This window comes from Canis aureus, chromosome 4 (genome assembly GCF_053574225.1).
Source record: "Canis aureus isolate CA01 chromosome 4, VMU_Caureus_v.1.0, whole genome shotgun sequence".
In the NCBI taxonomy this organism is placed as follows: Eukaryota; Metazoa; Chordata; class Mammalia; order Carnivora; family Canidae; genus Canis; species Canis aureus.
This window is the reverse complement of record NC_135614.1, coordinates 49,446,207-49,470,869: the sequence shown is the minus strand read 5'-3', so window position 1 is coordinate 49,470,869 and position 24,663 is coordinate 49,446,207. Positions and strand designations below refer to the sequence as shown.

General features: G+C 38.7%; 1 long non-coding RNA gene across 2 annotated transcripts in view; it reads left to right on the top strand.

Moving 5' to 3' along the window:
• The window catches only part of LOC144312692 (uncharacterized), an 85,848-nt gene that overhangs the window by 35,592 nt on the left and 25,593 nt on the right, over window positions 1–24,663 (top strand). For both annotated transcript variants that reach the window (XR_013378239.1, XR_013378240.1), the window contains exon 3: window positions 661–695. This is a non-coding gene — a long non-coding RNA (uncharacterized LOC144312692). The remainder of the gene's footprint in view (window positions 1–660; window positions 696–24,663) is intronic.

Sequence of the window (24,663 nt, the reverse complement as noted above, 5' to 3'; positions counted from 1 at the left end):
TGAACTCACACCCCCAAAATCAAGAGTCTCACACACAGCCAAACACAGATCCTGATGAAGCCAGGTGTCCGTACATGTTATTTTCTAAGCAGAGGCTCCTAGAGGTTAAATAACTTGGTCTGTGTCATAAAGCTTGTAGGAAGAGGAGTTGGGATTCCAGTTCTGATAGGCCTGGCTCCTAAATCCATGTGCTTTCCATTATTTTACCTGGTCCTTGAAGTTTTCCTATTTTTCTGAATACCAAATTTCCTTAGTGCAATTAAACATGATTTGATTGATCAGTATTTGGTTTTCACTTGTTTTTTAAGGAACTCATTCAATTATTGATTCATTCAGCTAATATTTATTTCTGTATCTCCCGTGTGTCAAACACTGCTAGGCACTGAGAATACAAGATTAATGAGATGTGGTTCCTGTTCTTGAGAAGCTTTCAGGGAGGGAAGAGATATGTAAAAAAACCAACATACTTTTGATCCAATATGAGAGCCACATTAGAGGTATAGTAGTGCCCCTCTCACCCCCATCCATGGTTTTGCTCACAGGGTTTCAGTTCCCTGTGGCCAGACATGGTCTGGAAGCAGATGATTCTCCTGACATATTATAGACTAACACTACATCAGGATGTCACTGTCATTCACTGGACTTTATCTCATCACACAGGCATTCCATCATCTCACATCATCACAAGAAGATGGGTGAGTACAGTACACTGAAGTACTTTGAGAGATACACCATATTCATATAACTTTCATTACAGAATATTGTTACAATTGTTCTATTTTATTGTTAGTTATTGTTGCTAATCTCTTACTGTGTGTAATTTATAAATTGAACTTTATCATAGTTACGTATGTATTGGAAAAAAATAGTATATATAAGGTTTGGTGCTATCTGTGGCTTCAGGTATCTGCAGGAGGTCTTGGAATGTAGTCCCTGCAGAGAAGGACATGGATTACTGCATTTTCAAGTTTCATGGGTGAAACAAAAAAAATAAAGTGATTGATATGTTTGTAAGAAGAGTTTGTGTTTGGCAAAGGGTTTTTACAAAAAAAAAAGAGCTTTAACTAGAGTCTTAAAGGATAGTGATGATGATAACAGTGATAATAGCTAATAGTTGTAAACACTTAGTATGTTCTCAAAAGCTACCTGACTGAAATCTTACTTCGTTTAAGCCTCTCAAAATCTCTAGGTATTCTTCCTTTTCACATTTTGGTGATGAAGAAACAAAGGCACAGAGAGTTAAGTAACTACTGGGTAGTAGAAGCAGAATGCAAATCCAAGTTGGCTAAGCTCCAAAGCCAGCCCCATTTTGTGGTTCTGTTTTACTGAAGCAATGCAGAATAACGGTTTGCCTAGAAGATGGTCAGGTTGGGGTAAAGGGAAAGTTGGGGACTTTGGAAGGTTTTACCTGGCCAAGTGAGCAGCATGTGCAAAGAGACAAGAAACGATGTGGCATATTGGGGATTTGTAAGTAGCAGCCTATGGCTGAATGTGCCTTCCATATTGAGGTTTGTTAGGGAGGGTCACCCAAATCAGGAAGGACATATTTGGACAAGATAACACCTGGTGTCATTGAAGGACTTTGAATAGGGGAAGAAGATGATCCCATCAGTTTTCATCACTAAGATATACATAGGCATTTAGGAAAAAGTCTAGGTTTTAGGGATATGAGTGAAAGCCCTCAAAATATGTTAGTAGCAGCAGTTTGACAACCTCAACTTAAAAACATTTTAATAGCATACATTATTTATCTCAATATTTAAAGATGTGATAACTTCAACTTTTAAAGCCTTGCCTTCTTTCTAGTCAAAGCTCTTCTAACGAAGAGTTTAGACCGATCCCTGGAACTGAAATCTGCGAATGCCTTGATCATTAACCTGGGTTTCAGATAGGGTCATGTCACCTGAGAGAGACTCATTCTGGATCTGAGCTTGAGATCAAATTGCTTTTTACTAAAAGAAGGCCTCACAGAGAATTTGTAAATCACAGATTTAGCTTTTGTGTGATTTTTAGGAGCCGATTCTAATATTTCAGACCATAACACAAACTCCAGGCTCCCGAGCCCACATATAGGAGTTGACAGTCCATTTTGGGGAGGGAGAGCCATGGTTGAAAGGACTACTGGGTTACTGCTTTTGATTACTGTCTTTCTGGGCACTGTACCCGTCACCACCTGAAGATTTAAAGCCAGTAGCAGTCTTCGCCTCTCTTGATATTTTCTGCCTTAGATTGGATCAAGCATTGGCTGACACTAGTGGTTGTTTTTCCTGACTTGCTTTGCTGTTATATGATGACCTTTTCTTTGTTTATTGTTTTATTTGAACTTGCTGGGAGTTTATATAATTGATGGGCTTGTATGCCGTAGTATGTCTGGGAATCTGCTGGTGATATACTACAATGTCTGAATGTGTAGTGTGTTCTTTCATTCCTCCCCCCTTTCTTACCCCTGATGTCAGATAGTCAACATACCAACTGGTTGAGCTGATATAGTAATAGAAGTTCTTCCTTATCTTGTAAGCGAAAGGTTTGGGTTAATCAGAGTCACCCAGGGTCAGCCTATATTAGAAATTTCAACATTTTGTTGACAATCTCTTGAGCTCTGGTTTAATACCTGACTTTTAGGTTTTGATATATTTTTGAACAGAGATTGCTCTCTACTTGCATTGCCTCAGCTTGACTGGGGTATTGAAATGTGCAAATCATGGGATTGTTCCTTACTTTGAAAAATATGTAGTGTGTGGTTGTCAGCATATGTTTGCTAGCTAATCACTTAACATTTTAATTTGCTTTTAAGAACTACAGGCATTAGAGAAAGGCAAAGAAAGGGGAAAAATTACAGTATAAAGGGGAAAAAGCAGTATATGGATTCCCATTTTTGAGCCAGAGTGTATATGATCTTGAATGAAAAAGATATGGAAGAAAAAGTATCAGAGAGCAGTGGAGATAATCTGGATCACAAGGACTTACCATGTCATTCCTCCCTGTACTGGTACACGTGTAATTTTTTCATATTTGGAGAAGTTTTAAAGCACAGGCATTATTCATGTTGCTGGCATAACTCAGAAGCTTCTAACATGCAAGAGAATTGAGTGATTATCAAATAATTCAAATATGATGTGTGTTTCGAATAAAGAAGTTAATTGTTCAGTTGACATGGTTAAGGTTTCAGTTTCTTAGTTGTTGGTTTAAATTAAACTGTGCTGGGGTTTTGCAGCAATGATTGAGGTGCCTACATCTTGGCGGGAAGGGATTGGGCTTGGTAAATCACTTCTTTCATAATCTTAGAGCCTTACTATTCAAGGCGAGCCTTAAAAACACTTCCACTAGTTTTGCAAATTGATATGCAGACAGACATACTTGTGATGACTTTTGCTCACCTGGGATGTTAGCCTTCGTCTTATCTCAGCACCTTCTCTGTTAGTCAGTCTTGCCCAACATCTGTTGAAAGCCTATAGTGTGCCAAACCTTGTGACGGGTATTTAGGATAAAAAAAAATACATGATTCCTCAAGAAGCTCACAGTTGCTTTCAAAAAGAATCCAGCGTAAATATTGAATTTCATTGCTTACATGTGTTTTCCCATAGAGAAGGAGATAGTTTCTAAAATTGGTTATGCTTTACTATCCCTTCCAAGAGGTGTTGTAAAACAAGGCATAACTGCCAGGTGATGCCGTGATTAGTTTATCAAGGGCATGTAGTTAATCATGGATCATCTAGTTTGGTGCTAATTTAGCAACAATTCTCCATGAGTGTTCAGAGTTGAGATTTTCTTTGAGTTCCTTGAGAAGGGATTTGGAAATCTGCAGGCAAGAGCTAAACTGTTTGATTTGGTTCAAGGGCCTGATATGGAGGGACTTTTTAATGCTTCTGTGGGATCCTGTTAAGTTGGTTCTTTGTCCCTCTTCATGGAATAATACCTTAAAAGATATATCTTGGACAGGACGAAAACCAACTAATAGGCGGGAAATGGGCAAAACAAATGTCAAACTCAGAGGGCATTTGTCAAGGCTTGTCAGTGTTTTAGTTCATTTGGGCTGCTATAACAAAGGAACACAGACTGGGTAGCTTATAAACAACAGAAATTTATTTTCCTGAGTTCTGGAAGCTGGGAAGTTCAAGATCAAAGCACCAGCATGGCCATATTCTGGTGAGAGTCCTTTTCCTGGTTCATAGCCAGTGCCTTCTTGCTGTGCTCTCAGATGAAGTCAGGGATCTCTCTGGAGCCTATTTTGTAAGGCATTAATCCTCTCCATGGGTTCTCTATCTTCATGGTTTAAGCACCTCCAAAAGCCCCACCTTCAAATACCATCTTTGGGGGTTAAGACTTCAACATATGAATTCTGGGGGACACAAGCATTTATACCATAGCTATCACTTGGGTCCAGATTGGTCCCAAGTTATCAGAAGGGGTTGGATCTTTGTGATCAGAAAAAGTACTAGGGGGTGGGGATGCATATAGTCGTGATACTCAGGGTTGCTCCTTATTTTTTACAGCAATTATGTTTGTTGTGCTTTGATATGCAAGGTATCACAACACCAAACTTAAAAAAAAAAATGAAAGAAATCTGTGCCAGAAACCTTTCAAAGGTAGAGAAAAATGCTTTCCCTTAATGCCACTGCTTTGAGAGAAAGTATTCAAATTTTTGAAGGGACTTAATATTTTCCCATAATATCTGCATTCATATATAGATTTGATCTTTCTATCATCTATCTATCTGTCTGGATTTCATTTACATATATATCTGCATTTGATCCAGCTGTTTGGTTTTAGCATTGTTATCTGCTATACTCTCATATATTGAAGAGTAAAAGGTAGGGCATGATTTTAACTTAGCATTTTAGTTCACAGGATACAATTAATAAGTGTTAAATAATTTAGAAGGGGGTTGAGTCTTTCTAGGTCAGACTTTTCTTCTAAGAAATAACTATATTCCAGATTTTACTCACTTTTGCTCAAGGTCAGAACCATGTTAGCACTGTGGATTATTTACAATGTATGGCTTATTTATGGGAATTTATTGGGGAGATGACAGCAATAAATTTATTGGGGAGATGACATTTTCACCCCCCTCCCCCATCATTCTTTCTTGCCTTATCTGAGTCCAGGCTCCAAGAGAGCATGTACATTGGATTCATATTTTGGATTTTTTGGAATCATGTTACAAAATACAATAAAAAAGAAAAAAAAGGTTTTGCCATTTTCATCTTAATTTTCTTTTCTATTTTTTTTTTTAATGCCACATGGCCAGCAGTAGCTGTATAGAAATCCGAGGAACTGAATTCTTTTTTTTTAAATTATTTATTTATTTATGATAGTCACAGAGAGAGAGAGTGAGAGAAGCAGAGATACAGGCAGAGGGAGAAGCAGGCTCCATGCACCGGGAGCCCGACGTGGGATTCGATCCCGGGCCTCCAGGATCGTGCCCTGGGCCAAAGGCGGGCGCCAAACCACTGCACCACCCAGGGATCCCTCTTTTCTATTTTTTAATCTTAATTTTCTTTCTTTTAAAAAAAGATTTGTTTATTTTAGACCGAGAGTGCACAGGGGTGGGAGGAACACAGGGAGGGGAGAGAGATACTTTAGTGGATTCTGTGCATAGCATGGAGCCTAACACAGGGCTTGACCTCACCACCCTGAGATTGCAACCTGACCTGAAACCAAGAGTTGGAGGCTTAATTGACTGTGCTACCCAGGTGCCCCAATCTTAATTTTCTGAACCGAATTTCTTCTTTTATAAGATGGGGACATTGATGCCTTTCTCTCTTAGTTTGAGGAAGTGGTATGGCACATGGCAGGCACTCAGGCCAGTTTGTGGAACTAGGTTTTAAGTGCTAAACAAAAAGTAGGGTGTTCAATGAATGTTATGCCTCTCCCACATTTTTATGCTGGAGACATGAAGGTGAATGAGACAGTTTCTGCTTTCAAGGAGCTTGACATCTTGGGGAAAGAAAAACAGGTAAACAGAGCCAATGAAACCTTTTATTCAAAGTGCTTTAGGACTAAGGAGGCAATGTACTAAGGACTCTGTGTTCTTAGCCAGCCAGAATGTCCAAGTCAGCCATGTTATTTACACAGTATACAATTAAATGTTCACCCAAAAGACCTAAAGTCATTGACAACCTATAAAAAAATGTTGTGGTGGTGAAAGCTATTAATGTGTACACTGAGCAGAAAATAACTTTAGCAGTGGGTCTGTATTAGTTTACTAGGGCTGTTGTAACAAAGTACCACCAACCGGGCAGCATAAATGACAGAAACTCATTATCTCACAGTTCTGGAGGTTAGAAATCTGAGATCAAAGTGTTAGCAGGGTTGATTCCTTCTGAGGGCTATGAGGAAAGCTCTGTTTCATGCCTTTCAACTAGCTTCTGATGGTTTACTGGCAATCTTTGGAATTCCTTGGCTTTGCTTCATCACTGAGATCTCTGCCTATATCATCACCTGACGCTCTCCTGGGAGGCCTGTCTCTTCACATGGTATTCTCTTTTAAGGATACCAGATGGGGGTGCCATCTTGATTTCAGTTCAGGTCAGAATCTCAGGAGAACCGAATGGGGCTCCATGCTCAGCAGGGAGTCTTCTTTCAGGATTCTCATTCTTTCCCTCTGCCCTGCCGCACTAAATCAATCAATCAATCAATCAATCAATCAATCAATCTTAAAGAAAAAAAAGGATACCAGGTGTATTGATCAGGGCCCTATCCTACTCTAGCGTGACCTTGTATTGAATAATTACATTATCAACGATTCTACTTCCAAATAAGGTCACATCATGAGGTATACTGGGGTGGAGATTTTAATATACATATTTTGTGGGGAACACAATTCAACACATTACAAAAAAAGTGTTTCTTTGTTATATTTTTCAAGGAACAGTCAGGAGCAACTGATTAGCATTTCTCCCAAACACTACAGACTCTGGAAAGGTATACATATTATCCTGATGAGAAAAATGGAAGAGCAGGTATTGGGAGAGAAGGGATGAAACCAGGCTTCATTGGGATGCTTTCCATATCCTAGGCACTATTAGGTTCTTTGTCCAAGTTATTTCACTTAACATAATTTAATTCTGATTAAAGCATGTTTATAAGATCACATGTTGCAGATGCAGAAACTGAGGCTCAGAAACTCTGGAATAACCAGCCAGAGTTGGGAACCACAAATGGGGTAGAGCTGGGATTTAAAAGCTACTATGCTGAGTGCCAGAAAACATGTTCTTTCCCTTGTGGTCTGATGTCCTCCCAAGAAAAGCTGTAATGATAAATGTAAGATGGAATGTAATGTGGAACTCAAAGATCCTAGAACACCTTTCATATAAAAAAGTGTTTATCCCCAGGTGAAGTCACTTTACCAGTTATGTTCTTGGTCATATTTTAAAACTTTATAATGGAAGCAGATGTTTGAGTGTTCTCTAATTCTTGCAAAGATTTTTCGATAGGGCTGATATTAGTAGCTCTTCGATCTAAACTTCAACTAAAAAAAATTACCATTGTTTACATTTTCTTATCCCACTCATCAGCTTGTTGACCCCTGAGGGAAAGTGCTGAATTCACAATGGAATCATAAGAAGAGACTCTTGGGGGTAGTTCACATATTAACTTTAGGCACTTAAAATTTGACTTTCTTCTGTTCGGCATTGAACATGTTCGATTTCTCCCCCATTCCCCTTTCTTCTCTATTCTTGTCCTACCACATCGGTGTCATGAAAATGGCTACTGAAATAAATTAGTTTAATTTGTGAAATTACATTATGGTTCTCTCTGCTCATGCCAGTTTACCCAGATTAGCCCAGGCAGATGGTTGTGGAGTTTCATTGCTGGTGAGAAAAGGGGTCCTTTCCAGAGATGAAGCACAAATGTGGGAGAAATGTTGTAGATGCCAAAAAGCTGTGTGCTTGAGTTTTTGGGCGAGCAAAAGCAGTGCTGTGCATCAGGGCGACTCTGCCTTCTGAACAGAGGGCTTTCTGAGAGCTAGAAGCAGCTGGTTCTGGAGAAAAGATGGCTTGAAAAGAATCAGAGGCATTATGAGTCTTAAATTATTTAAGTTCCTCCTGTGGCAGCGAACTGTAATTGCTTCCTATTTCTGTAAATATTAGCAGCTGTGAGCCTTTCAAGTTAGGAGCTAAAACAGCGCTCAGTGTATCATACTTAAACTCTGGAATATTGTTAAATATCTGACCTTGGGCTGTCAAAGCACACTCATTACCCGCACTAGTCCTTCTGCTCGGGAGCTGTTGACACTCTGAACTGGTCCATTATTTTCAGCCCAGTCTGTAATAGCCTCAGTAGATGGAGAATCAGCAGTGGGAATTGCAAGTCACCAAGTGGCAATGTCGTGATCCATTTCCCCGGGGGAGGTCGCCTCTGTGCTTGCTGCCTTTTACTTGTTTTTACACCTGTGACTCCACCTACGGCTGTCATGGCGAATCCTTTATCAAACTGGCAACAACTTGAAATAAGCTAATTCGAATACCCGCTCTTACCTTTTTAGTCTCAGTTGATCTCTCTGCCTTATGTTCAGTGGTTTAGTCACGCTGAATTTTTTTTTTCCAGCTTTCAGATTCATCATATTCACACTTGTCTCTTGCACTTGGCTTATGCTGAAACTTCTATCTGGAACACACTCTGCTTGTCCCATAACATCTCCATGCTAGCTTCTACTTATTCTGTTGATGACACCTGCTCTTGGAAGCCTTCCCTGACCATCCGTATGTGGGCTAGTTATGTCTTCTTTATTATCCCATATGTGTGGGTGCTTCCCCATAAGGATACACATCACATTGGATTGTAACAACTATTTACTGGTCTTCATCTGCCATTGTACAGTGGGCTCCCTGAGGGTAAGAAGAGCATCAGTTCTGTTTGTTGTTTTGGTCGCAGGGTCTGTGTGAAGACTGGTAAATAGAAAGTGATTGACAAATGTTTGTTGAGTCGAATTCATACTCCTCTATCTAACGTTGTGGGATATAAGACCTTCAGGCTTAGTCTTGAGTAGACCTGCCAAGGCAATCTGGATATGTGGCAGCAGCTCATAAATGTCTTCAGATAGCCACTTAACTCTTTTTCCTTGTGAATTCATTTGTTTGGGATAGAATATGCCCAGCTCCCATAGGTAAATCATGATTGGCCTCAGCCAGCTATCTCTATCTCACTTCTTTATGTCAGTGATTGGTGATCATGTGACCCATTTCTGGTAGTGAGACATAAAGGTAAGTATGTTGAAGGTTTTGAGAGTAGTTTTTCCTTTTATTAATAGGATAAAGTGAAAAGGAAGCCATTTTTACCCTTGTTCCTTGTTTTTTACCTAATGCTTTCATAGAAGATAAAAAGAAATGCTACAACTATTGAGCATTGAGAAATGAGAAATTTTCTCACAACCGTGAGAAAATAGGTTCCCAGAAGAAAGCAACACATGAGCATGGGAAAGTGGAAAGATGGAAAATTCTTAGGTCCTTGATGATGTTGAGCCATCCAAACCAACCCTGGGATGACTCACCTCTGGGTTTCTGGAAAGTAAAATACTTTTCCAACTTAAGCTACCTTTGCTAAGTTTTCTGTTGCTTACAGCTTAAATTGTCCTAACTGATAAAGTCACCAGGGGAAGGAAAGTGTGTGCATGGAAATCAGGGCTCACTTCAAAAATGAAAGGGATTATGCTACATAATGAGAGAAAGCAGCATAGAGAATGTGTTGAGCTTGAGCTTGAGACATCTTAGTTTACCTGAGTATTTCTTGTGTAATCTTGGATGAGTCACTCTTCTCTCTTATTTTCTAGTCAGGGAATCATTTACTCAACAACTACAAAAAGTATGTTTGATTGTGTGTTATATACTATATTAAGTGTTTATTTAGGAAAACGGAGTTGAACTAGGTGATCTCTAAGGTCCTTTATTTGTAAAACTCTCATTTGCCTTTTATTTTTGTGTCTTTGAACATAGTTTTAGGAACTGTGATTCTATAAAAATTTTGTGTATCTTATCACCCAAGTCTGCCTTGATTCAAATCATGTTTATCATTGGCCTTTCTCCTCATCCAAATTTCTTGCAGATCGCTGTCTGATAGAATTTTAAAAAACAAAAAACAAAAAACAACAAAACCCACAAGCATCTGTCTCTGGCAAGCATGCTTATGAGTCACATCTCCTCCTCTGCAAAGCAAAGTCTCATGAAATCAGCTGATTAAAAGGAGCACTTGAAGAGGAGGCAATCTGTTAAATTTATTTTAGGTCTAGCCCCCTAATTTCCATTCCACACGTACTCATTTATTCCATCACCCAGTCTTGGCAGGTGCAATCTATTTAGGTGACCCTGTTCAGGCTCACTCAAATTTCCTGGCTGGAGAAAAAAGGCGACTGAGCTGTCATCAGAGGTATTACAGCCACTACTGACCAGGTTCTGTGGGTGATTTGAAACTGGTTCATCATGGCCCCACTTTGATTAGGACAGGGATCTTGCTTCAAACTACCATGACCTTGCAAGTTGTTCCATATGTGGTAATTCCACATTCATGGTAGTGATGGTGGGGTGAGGTTACCATTGTGCCAGGTTGTTAAGTGGGGAACATCCATGCTTAATGGAGGTGCTGTGCAACTTCTGGAGCAGAAATGATCATCACTCCAGTGGGACAGAGGATGGTAAAGAACTGAGCAACAGCCATTGGTGGTTGTGAATTTTAGAATATTGGTTTGGTTGCTGAGTGAGCCTAAGCCATCTAGGACTTATATAGTGGATCCATGGCATGGGGACCCAGCAGCTTCCGTAGCTCTTCCATTCTTAGCATGTGGCTTCACTGTCCAATTTCCAGCAAGTGGGAAGAAAAAAAGAATAATAGAATTTCATGTGTCTTATTTTTTAAGGATGTGACCAGAAAGTTGTGCAAGTAACTTCTTCTTCTTCTTCTTTTTTTTTTTTTTTTTTTTTGCACAAGTAATTTCTATTCATATTTCCCATTGGCTAGTACCTGGTCACATGCCACATCTAACTTTAAGGAAAGCAGAGAATTGTAGTCTTTACCTGGCAGCCATACATGCAGAAAAGACTTGTATTAATATAGAAAAATAGATGTGGGGTGGGAGACTAGAAATCTTAGGCATAGAAGTCCATAAGGGATGGCTCAGGAGTAGCATCTTGGTGAGCCTCAGCATCTACGCAGCTCCGAATTCTTCATGGAATGACTCTGGCTGCAATAACAGCTAGTTCCACTTATACTTGTTTTTTTTTTTTTTTTGTCTCTTCTCCCAACTTGCTCCTACCCTCCCTGTAAGGGTGGAAAAGCCCGTTTTACTACAGGATCTTTCTATACTGGGCTTAGATTGGTGGTGTTTTTTATGGGTTAAGTAGCAGTTGAACAATTGCTTATGTTCTTACAGTTTGGAGAAGCAGATTGACACCTAAACCAATGCCTTCAAAATGTAATTCTGCCTTATTTCCTTTCCCCAGATGTGTAGCAGAGCCCTTGGCCTTTAAAAGAGAGAGCAAAACCCCGGTCCCAGCTGGGAAGGCATGAAAAGGCATTTAGATGCAGGGTTTTTTTTTTTTTTTTTTTGCCTGGTGTGGATGTGTTCTCTGGAGATGCATGTGCCTTATTAAGAAAAACCAACCAAACTGCTTTTGGTCTCTGTTTAAGATTTGTAAAAGACAGCAGCAGGTAACTTGCTCATTGCATATTCTCTAGACACTTCTCCTCTCCCTGAGAGCTAAGGAGAGATGACATATTATCTGTTTACTGACAACATGATCTAGGAATATTCCTCCAAGAACAATTCTTGATTTGTACTTTATTTTGTCCTTTTAAGAGATACACTACTAGGGAATTTAAAAGTTGTGATATTTCATACATGAGGGATTTAGGTTTTTTCTGCCCATTATTTTGGTTGTGAATTGGTGACATTTGCTCATTCCCCAGTGGATCTCCAATATTTTCTTACAGAGCTCCACAAGCAGAGAGACTTATGCCCTGGTTTCTATAGTGAGTGAAGAGCAGTTTTGGGTAGCCCTCCTATAGTATCCTATATATAACAGTTTATTTGGTTCAGTTATGGTTCTTTAGGGAAAGGAGGCCATTGGTCAAATTTTATTCTCTTATTGTGTGGTGAAATTCCTAAGGACTTTTTTGGTGGAAGTATGAGGAGAATCAGGAATAAGTTGGGGTTAGTTGGGGAATGAGCAGTGGGAGAATACCTGGGTCCCATTCCCTTATGAGTTCTCTTGAGTTTTGGTTCTCATCTGGTTAGGAAGTACCGTCTTGGTACCAAATGTCAGCAGCCTCTTTTCTAGAGATGCACTAGGCTTTTGATCTCTACCATTCTTTTCCATGTTCACAAAGCTTGTGTCCTATGTCTCATGTCTTCAGAGGCCCGTTCTCTGTGAGGTAAAGGACTGATCAATCCAAGAAGATCCTCTAATCATGGGAACTTAGATAGTTAGTACTTAGATAGTTGTGCTGAGGACATATTTTAGGGCAGATCTTTTTTTTTTTTTTACATTCTTATGAAGTACATTTCTGTCTGATTCCAGAACCATGGACTCTCCTGGGATAAAATAACTCAAAGTTAAATATTTCTATGTGAATGAGGTATGGAAAGACACTTGAGGGGCAGGTTTTTGAGAGTAAGACAGTTCCCCATCCCTCCTTTTTGTCTGGATTTATTTTATTTAAAAAAAATTCTATTATCTATCTATCTATCTATCTATCTATCTATCTATCTATCTATCTATTTACCTATCTATCATCTATCTATCTTATATACCTATCTCTCTACCTATCTAGAGAGAGGATTCTCTGGGTATACACACTATGAAAAACTTGTTTATAGCTATTTAAGTAAAGATTGAAGAACTGGGTAAGGGGGTAGAGGGATATATTTGAAAGCCAAAATGAGGTTGATATCAGTATAGATATATTGATCTAGTTTGTCCTTGTGAGACAAGTGATATTTTTGTAGAATCAAAGCATTTTTGCAATCTGAAAAAATCTAAAGAAATCTGAAGACTATCTTGTCTGACTGTTTATTTTACACATGATGGAAACTTGGAGGTTCAGAGATAAGTGACTTGTCTAAGGACATACAAATAAATTGCTTTGTTGCTTTACTTTTTGAAAGTAAACTTTTTATTGAAGAATAGCATACATTAAGAAAAGTGCAAAACTTTTTCCAAAGGGACTAGAGTTCTGTAACTGGCTTGTAGATCGAGTATAAAAAGCACTCCAAAATTCTTCCCAATCACTACCCTTTTCTCTATACCAAAAGGTAACTATTCTATTATTCTACTTAAAACAAAGCATAATGTTGCCTGTTTTTGAATTTTATGTAAATTTAATCATACAGGATCTGTTTTTTTTTGGGGGGGTCTGGCTCTTTCATTCGACATGATGTGTACAAAATTAATCCATTTTCTATGTTGCTGTAGTCTGTCCATTTGCATTGCAATAATTTAAACCAGTGTGTGAATATAACACAATTTATTTTTTCCCCTGTTGCTTTGTTTTTAATGACTAGAGATTCCCAGTGCTGATGTTCATGTCTGTCTTAATCATTTTGCTTCCGGACAGTAGTATTTTCTCAAAATCAACATATAAGGCAGTCGTCTGAAGTCGAATCCTTAATTACAGCAACCAGGAAGCAAAAATATATACCACTTGATTATTTACTACAGCAATTCCTGTTTTTCTTTGGCCTTTCTCTGACTATTGAGAAGTTAGTTGAGCAAGAGTCAGATGACATTCCTCTCCTTTTTTATTCTCTATGATGGCCTTTTGCTATTAAGAATTGATTTACAATTTGGGTTTTGAACAATTCATGTTTAAGTGGTTTGTTTAGAAGAGTGACTTTCCTTGTTCATTTTCTCCAGATCCTCTGGGAGAATCCAGATGGTTCTTGCATTTTTAGTGAATGAACACTTGCCATCTTGCATAATCTAATTGTCTAAAACTGCCCACATGCTTACCATCTGAAGGAGTACTGTCTGCCAAAGGTGTCAGGTTATCTTTCATATGGCTTTAAGAAAGAAGACATTTTAGCCTGAAAGCATGGCATCAAAAAGCATCTCTCTTGGGTGGCTAAAATTGACAGTTCTTCAACTCCTTTATTAAAAATACAATTCACCAGTCTGAAAAAGAAAATCTAATTATTTAACTTCTAGCAGTTTTCCCCATGGTAAAATAGACTTTAAGTGTCTACAATCAAGTTAGCTAGATTTTAACCAATTTACTTACTTAACCAAGTATTAAAAAAAATCCATAGCATACCTTGTAAGTTCTTCTAAATTTTTTTTTTTCCCATTGATTTTGATTAAATAGGTAATTGGCAGTTGATCAATAGGCATGATTCCAATGAGCTGGTTTGGCTGAGCCTTCTGTTTGACAAAGCCCTGGGAAGAGAGAACCCAGAGGTTTGCTGACACTCCAATCTATCTTCAATGAATGCAAGCTGGCTAATAAATATTTAATGGGCAGTTGTTTGCAGTTTAATAGAATTAGATAATTCTATTAGAATCCTGTTTGGAGACCTACAGGTATCATATATCACAGTTGAAGACATGGTTAATAATTTAAGCTAAGTGACTAGTAATTAGACAGTCAGATTAAGCAAGAACTTTTGGTTTTAAGCCATTTGGGAATGTGTGTGTGTGTGTGTGTGTGTGTGTGTGTGTGTGTGTGTGTAAGGGTGGGGAGAGAGAGAGAGAGAGAGAGAGAGAGAGAGAGAAATTGTGTAGGATTTTAGATTGTAAACCATTACAAGGATTAGCAAATGCAGCAAGTCTGGGCCAAGGCTTAAACGTGATAACAAAGCATGAGGCCCCTGGGGTTTATTTAATATCTCATCCTCTTAGTTAATGAGATGGAAAATAGTTCACTGTTTATCTACAGTAGATTGAGCAGATGTTGCCAATTCTGTTTTATGGAATGTAATCTTGGTGAGATTGTCTTCTGCCCATTACCTTTTCATGGCCCCGATCTCTCCTGTACTCTTCTTTTTTGGGGGGGGGGTGCAGATAACCTCCTGGCCATGGACTATATGAAAAAATCCCCAAGTTAGGAATTAGTGGCCTTTTCATGTTCCAAACACTCAGTAACCTCTATTATGGAAAAGCTGGTTGGTTGGCACAGGTTTGTTAACAACATAGGACTTATAAAATGTGAAGACTGTTGACTCTCCCCCTAATTACTGTTTATGAAATTCCTCAGGTTTGTGTCTTTATTTCATTTGCCTCTTTTACATTTCCCTATTCTATAGATGCATAATATATTAATTGGAACATTGGGTCTAAAAAGCCTAGTATGATACTTTTTTCCCGGTAAGTAATTTTAATTTTCCAGAACCATGGGGTAATTAGTATTTTCCTAAATTGTGATATCAGGAGAAAGTGGCTAATATAGGAACATAAGGTAGTAGAGATTTAGCTAAAGGCATTAAGTTGTTTTAGGAAGTAGCCTACAGGCCCATTAGGACTTGCCTTTTTAGCAGAAAGCTGGACTTATAATAGGCATAAATATATAAAGGCTTCTTCTATCTGGAGGTATATGATGTTTGGTATTAGATCAGTGGTACGAAGATATAAAATCCAAAGGCTCTGTGATCCTCTTACTTTTTTCTCTTAGGTCCCAAGATGGCTGCTGCCACTTTAACCATTGTTTACATTCTAGACAGGAACTAGCAGAGGTAGTGTCTGCGAGAAATTCCCAAGAGTCATTCACTTATATCTCATTGGTCATGAATGTGTCACTTAGGTACTCTTCATTGCAGGGGCCTTGGAAAGGTGGGTTTGTTTCTCTCTAGTCTCTATAGGAGCCGGAGCTAGAAGAAAGGGAATGTGAATAAGTACTGCATAAACCACCTGCAATACCAGCCATATTCTTTAAGGAAATTTCCTTATTTTGTAGCAAATACTGACATAAATTTTTCCTACCAGAGTAAAAGCCCTTCAAAATTTCTGTAGGCCCAGTGTTCTACATGCTATTTACAGAAACTTGCATATGGCATATTGCAAATTCTTGATAAATTATGCTGTATTCTTGGGGGAAAGAAGTAGAAAATGGAAGAATTAGAAAGATAGGTGGAAGGCAGAGACCAAAGGTAATGTTCATTTATATGTAACTGAAAAAAATATTATACTACACCATCAAAATATTCTAACCCTTAATTATCCCAATTATTCTGATTAGAGTTTTAGGTTCAACTTTATTCATATTTACTGCGAGGCTGTTATTATTGAGATGTTATCAAGTAATATTTTCACATGAGTTTTTCTTAGCCTTTTTTTCTTAATGTTTTAAAAATATTTACTTTCTTCTTACCTCAAATTAATGTACTGCCATTGCAAAAATTTTACAAAATACATATAAAAAAGAGGAAATATCCCAAACTTTTCAAACTGAAAATATTTTATTGTATAATAAGACTGTATGCTGTGCAGATTTAAGCAAATGGTGAAATGATATAGTGCAAATATTAGTATCTATCTATCTATTTACTTATTTATTATTTTAGAGGGAGCAAGGGGGTAGGGGCAGAGGGAGAGAGAGAAACTTAAATAGGCTTCATGCCCAGTGCACAGCCTGATTTGGGACTCAGTGTGGGGCTTGATCTCACAACCTGGAGATCATGACCTGAGCTGAGATCAAGAGTCAGATGCTTAACTGCTTGAGCTCCAAGGTGCTACTATTTTTTTTTTATTTTTGTTTGTAGCCATACCACCCTGAACACGCCCAATCTCGTCTGATCTCAGAAGCTATTTTTTTTTATTTTTAAAGATTATTCATTTATTTCCGAGAAAGAGAGAGAGAAAGAGAGAGAGAGAGAACAGGAGCAGGGGTGAGTAGCAGAGGGAGAGGGAAAAGCAGACTCCCTGCTGAGTAGAGATCCAGACCCAGGACTTGATCCCATTACTCTGAGATCATGACTTGAGTTGAAGGCAGATACCTAATCTACTGTGCCACCCAGGTGCCCTATTAATGCTTCATTTAATGTATGGATGGATTTGAAATAAGAATTTCTCATTAGGGGCTCCTGACTGGCTCAGTCAGTAGAGCATGCAACTCTTAATCTCAGGGTTGTGAGTTCAAATCCCATATTGGGCATGAAGCCTACTTAAAAAATGATAATAATAAAAATAGGATAAAAAATGAAAAATTATAGCCTATAAAGGTATAATTTCAAAGCTGGATAGCCAATAGGAATTACAAAAGGAGTTTAGGGCTAAGGGTTGAGGTCACTATGGCTGGTAATCCAAAATCTCTAGTGTGTTTTGTCAGAATTAGACTTTGGTAGCTCCTCATTTGCATTGAAGTGAACACTCTAGATATCTTCTTTTGTGTGAGTTGTGTTTACCTAGGTAAATATAGGATTGTGCTCTATGTGCTTTTTTGGGCAATATTTTATTTTAAATATTTGCCTGGGTTGTTATCCTATGTTGTCTTCAGCAAATTTGCAGGGGCCAGTGAGAGGAATTTTTGGAAGTGCTTATTGCCATCATTAATAGTCAAGTTAGTAATGATATAGGGCCTACCATACTATTTATTCTGCTCAGGTTTGTTTTTTTTTAAGTAATATAAACAAGGTTAAATTTAATGTTTATTGAGTTCCAGTTATGTTCCATGCATTATGCTAGGCATGATTGCAAGCATTCATTCAGCTAGTGCTCAGAATAATCCTGTGTGGAAGTGGTCATATTATTTACTTGGCATTATTCTCAACTTCATTTTCCTTTCTTTCTTTTATCTCTCTCTCTTTTTAAAAGATTTCATTCATTTATTTATTTGACAGAGAGAGCGAGACAGAGCACGTGAGCAGGAAAAGTGGCAAAGGGAGAGAGAGAATCCTAAGCAGATTGCACTGATCATAGAGCCCGCCAGTGGGCTCCATCCCAAGACCTCGAGCTAATGACCTGAGCCGAAACCAAGAATTGGGTGCTCAACAGACTGAGCTACCCAGGCGCCCCTTTGAAGATTTTATTTTTAAATGATCTCTCCACCCAAGGTGGGTCTGAGACTCACAACCCTGAGATCGAGAGTCACATGCTCTACTGACTGAGCCTGCCAGATTCCCCTCACGTCATTTCCTTGTCTCCCATATTAAAATGGCAAATCATACTGGCTCTGCTGTCAAAACAAGTGAGTCTGGTCACTTAGTATCTCTACCACTACTGCCTTAGTCTAAATCACATCATTGACTGGATAGATGGTTTCAAGAGCCTCCACACCACTCTCTCTGCTTCCACTCTGCACTTCTCCTCCCCTCCCCTCAATCTGTGATCATTTTCCTGCAGGGAACACCCAGTGGGAAAGTGTGATCTGGTTATTACAGAAACATACTGGTTAGCTCCTAGCATCCAATATATGTGGGGAGTGGAGGAGAAGGAAGATTTAAAGAATTTTGCACATTTAGATAATCAGAAATATAAAATTATAAGAGGAGGATTCAGTTCTTATTGATGTTTAATCAAAATGGAAGTGTGGAGGAATATGTTTGATTATGTAATTTAGACTATTTAAATGCACCATATATTTTCTCCTTTTTGAATCATGCAAACTATAATTTGTCAGTTTTTGTCTTAGGTATCAGGACAGACATCAGTACTACAAACAGTACACCTGTGTGTGACGTTGCATGTTTTCTGCATCCCAACTTCGGTAATGAATTTTGATCATTATCCTGGAAGAAAGCCTTGAACTACCTTTTTATTCCCTTGAAAGTGATAATAAAAAATTATTGTCATATGGAGAGGTGATCAAAGAGCAAGGAGATAAAAGGAGTAGGACAAAGTTATTACAGAAGTGTTATCAGCCAGTTAATTAACAAAAAACATTAGGATATTTCTCTGGGTTTTGTGGTATTTGTGACATTTGCCAACACTTAAAAATTGCAGTTTGTTATGATTTCTCTTTTTGAAACTCACTTTCATACATAATTTTGCATTTGACATTAAAGAGACATCCTTTTTCTATTAGTTAGGCTTTGGGCCCTAGAAAACCTGGATCTTGCTTCATTTTTGTGAGCTAACTTAGTTACATGATGTCCAGAAGTTCCTTCTCAATAGTTTGAAGTGAATTTGTTTTTCACAACCCAGAGACCTTTGGTTAACATAAGTATCTTTAGAGAATTAGTGGCAGAGTGAAATCCAGAGGAAAGAAGAAGACGTGTGTGGCAGGTGGGCAAAGAAAGGTCCCAATTACATACAGGACAGTTCTCGGGGAGAGCATGGCCATATGGGGATGGGTCATGGTGGTGATAGGGTTTATGCTATTCCTGAATATCTCAAAGGAACCTGCTAGTCACAGGACAAAGAAAACTCCCCAGCTCCCAGTTTTTTTTTTCCTCTGGGAAAAAAAAGGCTTGGAGGGAGATTGAAACAGACTGGAGAATTTAGCCAGCAGCCAGGCTGCTCCTTTGCAAGTTGTACACACTCCTCAATACAGTGTGTTGACTTTGTACGAGGAGGCTGAGGTGATGCTATCCATTCAGACGATGCTGGTGCGTAATGAAAGCAGAACAGCAGGAGCTGTACATTGGAGAGGGCGCTTTTGATTTGTAGCTCCTTTTGTTGCTTTCCTTTTGAGTTTCCTTGGTTCTGTGGTTTGGACCTCCACAGACCTAGAAGAGTTCAGAAACTTGAAAGGGAAAAAGCCCTTCCTCCCCAGGGCCGGCTCCTTCACTTTCATCCTGTGTCAGGTGTTCACGCCTCACAAAGATGGTGCTAAATGGAACTCTCTGCAACCTCTGGGTAGCTGGGAGTCCTTTTGAGATGTTATGTTCTGGCAATAATGGAGTCTTGTTACTACAGGCTGTTAACATACACCCTTCCATTGTTGAAGAAAGACATCCAGGCGGCCACAAAGCATCTGGCTTCCAGTAGAATCTCAGGCTCGAGGATCTCTCAGAGAGTTTGGTTCTTGAAAGGAACGTAAAAATCTCAGGCCCTTACTTCTTAGAGCTCTTTTTCCCTTTTTCCCTGAGTAAGTTGTTTAATTGTGTCCTTATGTCTTGCAACACAAAGAGTGTAAAGGAGATTGTTGTAGGACACAGCCAACAGGTATAAGCAGTTTCAGGGAATGTGCTTTGAAATGTGGTTGTGTTATCTTCCTCAAAGGAATCGGATTCTAAATATCTATATATCTATTCCTGTATATCTGTTACCCATAGCTATCTCTATATCTACACAATAGGCTAGATACCTTGCTTTCTTGGAATTTCCTATGTATTATTCTACTTTAACTCTTAGGGAGGATAAACACATAGAATATATTGTAACTTGCTGCCGTACTCTGTCTGTGTAGGCATTGTGCTCGATCATGGCATTCTTTCCTACTAATCTCTGATGCGGTTTCCAAACCCTTTTCAAAAAGGATTCTAGACAGTCAGCTTCAATCAACCAAAATTTGTGCCTGATGAAAAAGATTGTCAAGAGGATGCAGTCCTTTTTATACAATTCTAAGATCCTTTTACCAAAGACCTTCTTAAAGGGCAGACACTTATTTGCTTACTTCTAAGATATAAGAGGAGAATGTGAAGTCTCGTAGAAAGTTTAAAATAAACATGGGATAGTAGGACTGGTGAAATGTGTGTGAGAGAGAAGCAGAGAGGGAGAGAAAGGGGAGAGAGAGAGAGAGAGGGAAGTGTTTAATTTATATTAGGTATTTTTGTCTGCTAGGCTGATTATAAAAAGAGCTACCTTAGCAAATCAATTATAGTTAGAATGACAGGGTACAATAGTAATAGTTGAGACAAGCTTCATTAGGCATTTGTGAGTGTGGCTTTTTTTCTTCTCAAAGGTCTGCCTGGGTCACTGGAATAACTGTGAATTTGGGTCAAGGACCCGAGTAAGCAGGGGAAGGCTCATTTATCATCAAAGAAGGGTGAGACAACTGTCATCACTCCATTTGACTCCAGCTGTGAAATGAACAGCTTATTTTTGTTTTAGTGATGATTTGAGAGACCCATCAATAAAATCACCAATACTCTTTGCAGTGCAGCAATCTATCTGTGTGTCAGTGTGTGTGTGTGTGTGCTTGTGTATGCACACATGTGCTCACTGCAAGCAGAAACGGAAAAAGCAGGAAAAGACTTTGCATTTGCACACATATTTACATATGAGTCCTTTCTTTCTGGTCACTCATGTTAGGGACTCATCTCAGAGTCTCCAGCTGGTTCATCACTGTCCCTGATGGTTAGCATATTGAGCTTGTTTCACAGCTTTATTGCTCAAATGTGCTTTGGTTGCCTACTGCGCTACTCATATAACCAAGCCCAGAGGATTCTTTGGAGGAAGGAGTGATTAACTGGAAGAAATGGACTGAGTAGACTGTCATCAATCACTTTCCTTTATTTTCAAGAGCTCATCTCCTGAAACTTAATCATTTTGAAGACTCTAAAGTCCTTGTCATAATTTCCGGGGTACTTACTAAGATAATGCCCACACAGCACTTACAATGGGTGAGGCACTGTGCTAAGTTTCTTTTTTTCATGATTTCATTTAAGCTCTACAACCATACTTGTGGGGTAGGTACTATTTTGTTCCCTACATTAATCAGTGTAGTCTAACTATTCTAACAAATAGACCCAAAAATGAATGATGGCTCAGATACTACAGAAGTTTTTCTTTGTTCACATAAGAGTACTATGTACGTGAAAAGTTTAGAGGGGGTCACCTCCATCCATACAGTTATTCAGGGACATGGCCTGATGGGAGTTTTGCTCTCTTTCTAAGGTCACCTTGGGGATCACTTCCATTCTTAACCAGCTGAAAAGTGAAAGGAATATGGGTAGAGTACTGTGTGGGGGTTGTGGGGGTCTTTATGTGTCAGGTCTGCATGTTGTGGTCATCAATTCTGTGCACATTTAATTGACTTGAGCTTAGTCACGTGACTACCACTAAGGGTAAGAGGAACTGGGAAATGTAGTCCCTGGCAGACCAGCTACTTCTCTTTGGAGACAGCTCCACACTATGGGGGGAAGTATAACACAGAGTTTTGGTGATCTGTAGGACATCTTTGCCCTACTTCATTCCTCTGGCTACCAAATATTTCAGAGCACTTTCTTCTCATATTATTCCCTAAGAAAGATAATCCAGAGTCCCATTCACTTACTATACCACAGTTAAAGTCCAGGCTTTCAGGGTAATGTACTGTCCTATGTCAAGTGTGGATGGATGTGATTCCTTGTGCCCGGTAACATATGAACCAAAAGCTGAGTTGTCTGCCCAGCCCCTACCATATACCCAATAAATAATCACGGTATAACGACACACACATGAAATTCATCTTGGAAACTGAAAGCATGGGAAACTCACAGCCACCACTAATCTGCAGCAAAGATGAAATCATCCCTGGTCAAGTATATGATAGACTTTTGAAAACAGGTTTTATAGGCATTTGACTGTAAAGTATCTTCTCTGTTTGGTACCTACATACATACCTATACATACATGTATATAAAATGTATATTATATAATTCATATGTATTTATATCCTTAATATTGTCCATGAATATATATTCATACTTATATCTGAAGAAAGAATATATGTGTAATAGCGAATGAACCTTTTTGTTGTTCAAATCCTTTGTATCTTTACTTCATTTTAAACCTTTTGGTTATGTGAAATAAAGCATATATTGCTTTTCTTTAAGAGAATGACTTACAATTGCATATATCACTTTAATCCACATCTTACTGGTTAGAATTTTGTCACATGATCACTTTGCAAGAGAGGATGAGAAATTATTTTGCCTGGTCCTTGATGATCAGCTAAAATTCTCAGGGGTTCTATTAAAAGAAGACAGGGAGAATGAGTATTTGTGGACATCTAGCTCTTTTCCACAGCAGGCCATGTCCTATGGAAAATTTCCTTAAGTCAAGGAAAATTGATTTTTATTTCTTTCATTGTATTCCTTATGTTTGTCATTCTTCTAGAATTTATGGTAGACAAATATTGGCTTTCTAAGGTCTATCTTGAAAGATCTAAGTTCTATCATGACTCTTGTCATTTGTCTCATGATTTCTATCTGTGTTTGACAGATTTTCAGTTTTTTTTTTTTAAGATTTTATTTATTTATTCATGAGAGACACAGAGAGAGTCAGAGATACAGGCAGAGGGAGAAGCAAGCTCCATGCAGGGAGCCTGATGTGGGACTTGATCCTGGGACTCCAGGATAAAACCTTGGGCCGAAGGCAGATGCTCAACCACTGAGCCACCCAGGCATCCCAGATTTTCAGTTGTTAATTCAGTTTTAGCTGATCTCCATTTTGGTATTTGGCTGATTTATTTAGTTTAAGAAAATCTTTGCAATCATATTTTTAATTTGCAGACTGATGATTGCTTTTCACAGAGCTCTTTTGTAGATATAAATCCTGTCGAATCTGTTGAGGATAATTATTACATATTTAAATTTCTATTCAATATTGTTCATAAGCTCTGTTTATAAGAATTGGTTATTTTGCCTTTCAGCCTAGTGTCTCTTTCATTTGTTAGTTTTCCTCTTAAGTTTTGTTATTTTGGTGTTCTTGCTTACATTTTTAATTTGGAGTTTACTTTTAAAAATTATTTATTTATTTGAGGGAGGGAGGGAGGGAGGGGGAGAGAGAGAGAGAGAGAGAGAGAGAGAAAGTACATGAGCAAGGTTAGGGGCAGAGGGAGAGGGAGAGAAACAGACTCCTGCTGAGCAGGGAGTCCAATGAGAGGCTTGATCCCATGAACCTAAGATCATGACCTGAGCCAAAACCAAGAGTCCGATGCCCAACCGACTGAGCCACCCAGGGGCCCCTAATTTGGAGTTCAGACTGAGAAGTACTAGTGGTTGGGATGAATTTCTTCAAAACAAGTGAAAATAGTAATTCTGGTAGATAATAGAGTTATGGTTATGGAATGAGGGGCTCTACAGCTATGTAGGGCAGAAGGACAGAGCAACATTTCGTTGGCTTGCCTTTTCTTTAGTTGCATGAGTAGTAGTTTCATGCAACACCACCATTGTTCCAATGCTCACTTGGGTTGTCTTTGGGGGCATATCCTTCACTTTATTTAGAGTGATACATTTGAGGCTTGTTGTTCAAAATATATTGAAATCACCTTGAAAGCAGGGATCAATGCAGTTTTTTTTTCTGGCACTCTAATTAATTTTTATGAACAATCACAAGATATGTTGTTGCTTCCAGGGCTTTCCCACTTCCCTGATTCTCTTATTTGGGAATTATTCTGTAATTCTGTTGGTCTCTTCTTTGTAAATGGGATTGTAGTTTCTCAGTTCGTTGGGAGTTCACTGTTGATCTTATGAAGGATGTTTTTTCCTTGATGAAATTCCTCGGTGATCAGGTTGGCTGATGCACCCTCTTGTCCTCCATCAGCCATCGTGAAGTAAGACTGCTACTATCAGTTGGATTTTGTGTCAGAGCTATGGGAGAATGAGCCAAGAATCTCAACAGGGTTCTTGGAACAGGCTAAAACTTTGAAAGCAATGTCCTTTCTGTGTTTTGATAACTTGCTTAAAAACATTCCAAAAGAATGTTTCATTTTCCTGGAATCTTTTGGAAGGACACTTTTGTGATAAGCCCGGGAGGTATATATCTGGAAAACAGTAAAGAATCTGTTGCATGAGACATCATGGGATTGTCAAGGGAGCCAGTTACCATGCCAGCTAAGGCCTGCAGGAATGGAATCAATTGACCAAATGGGAGA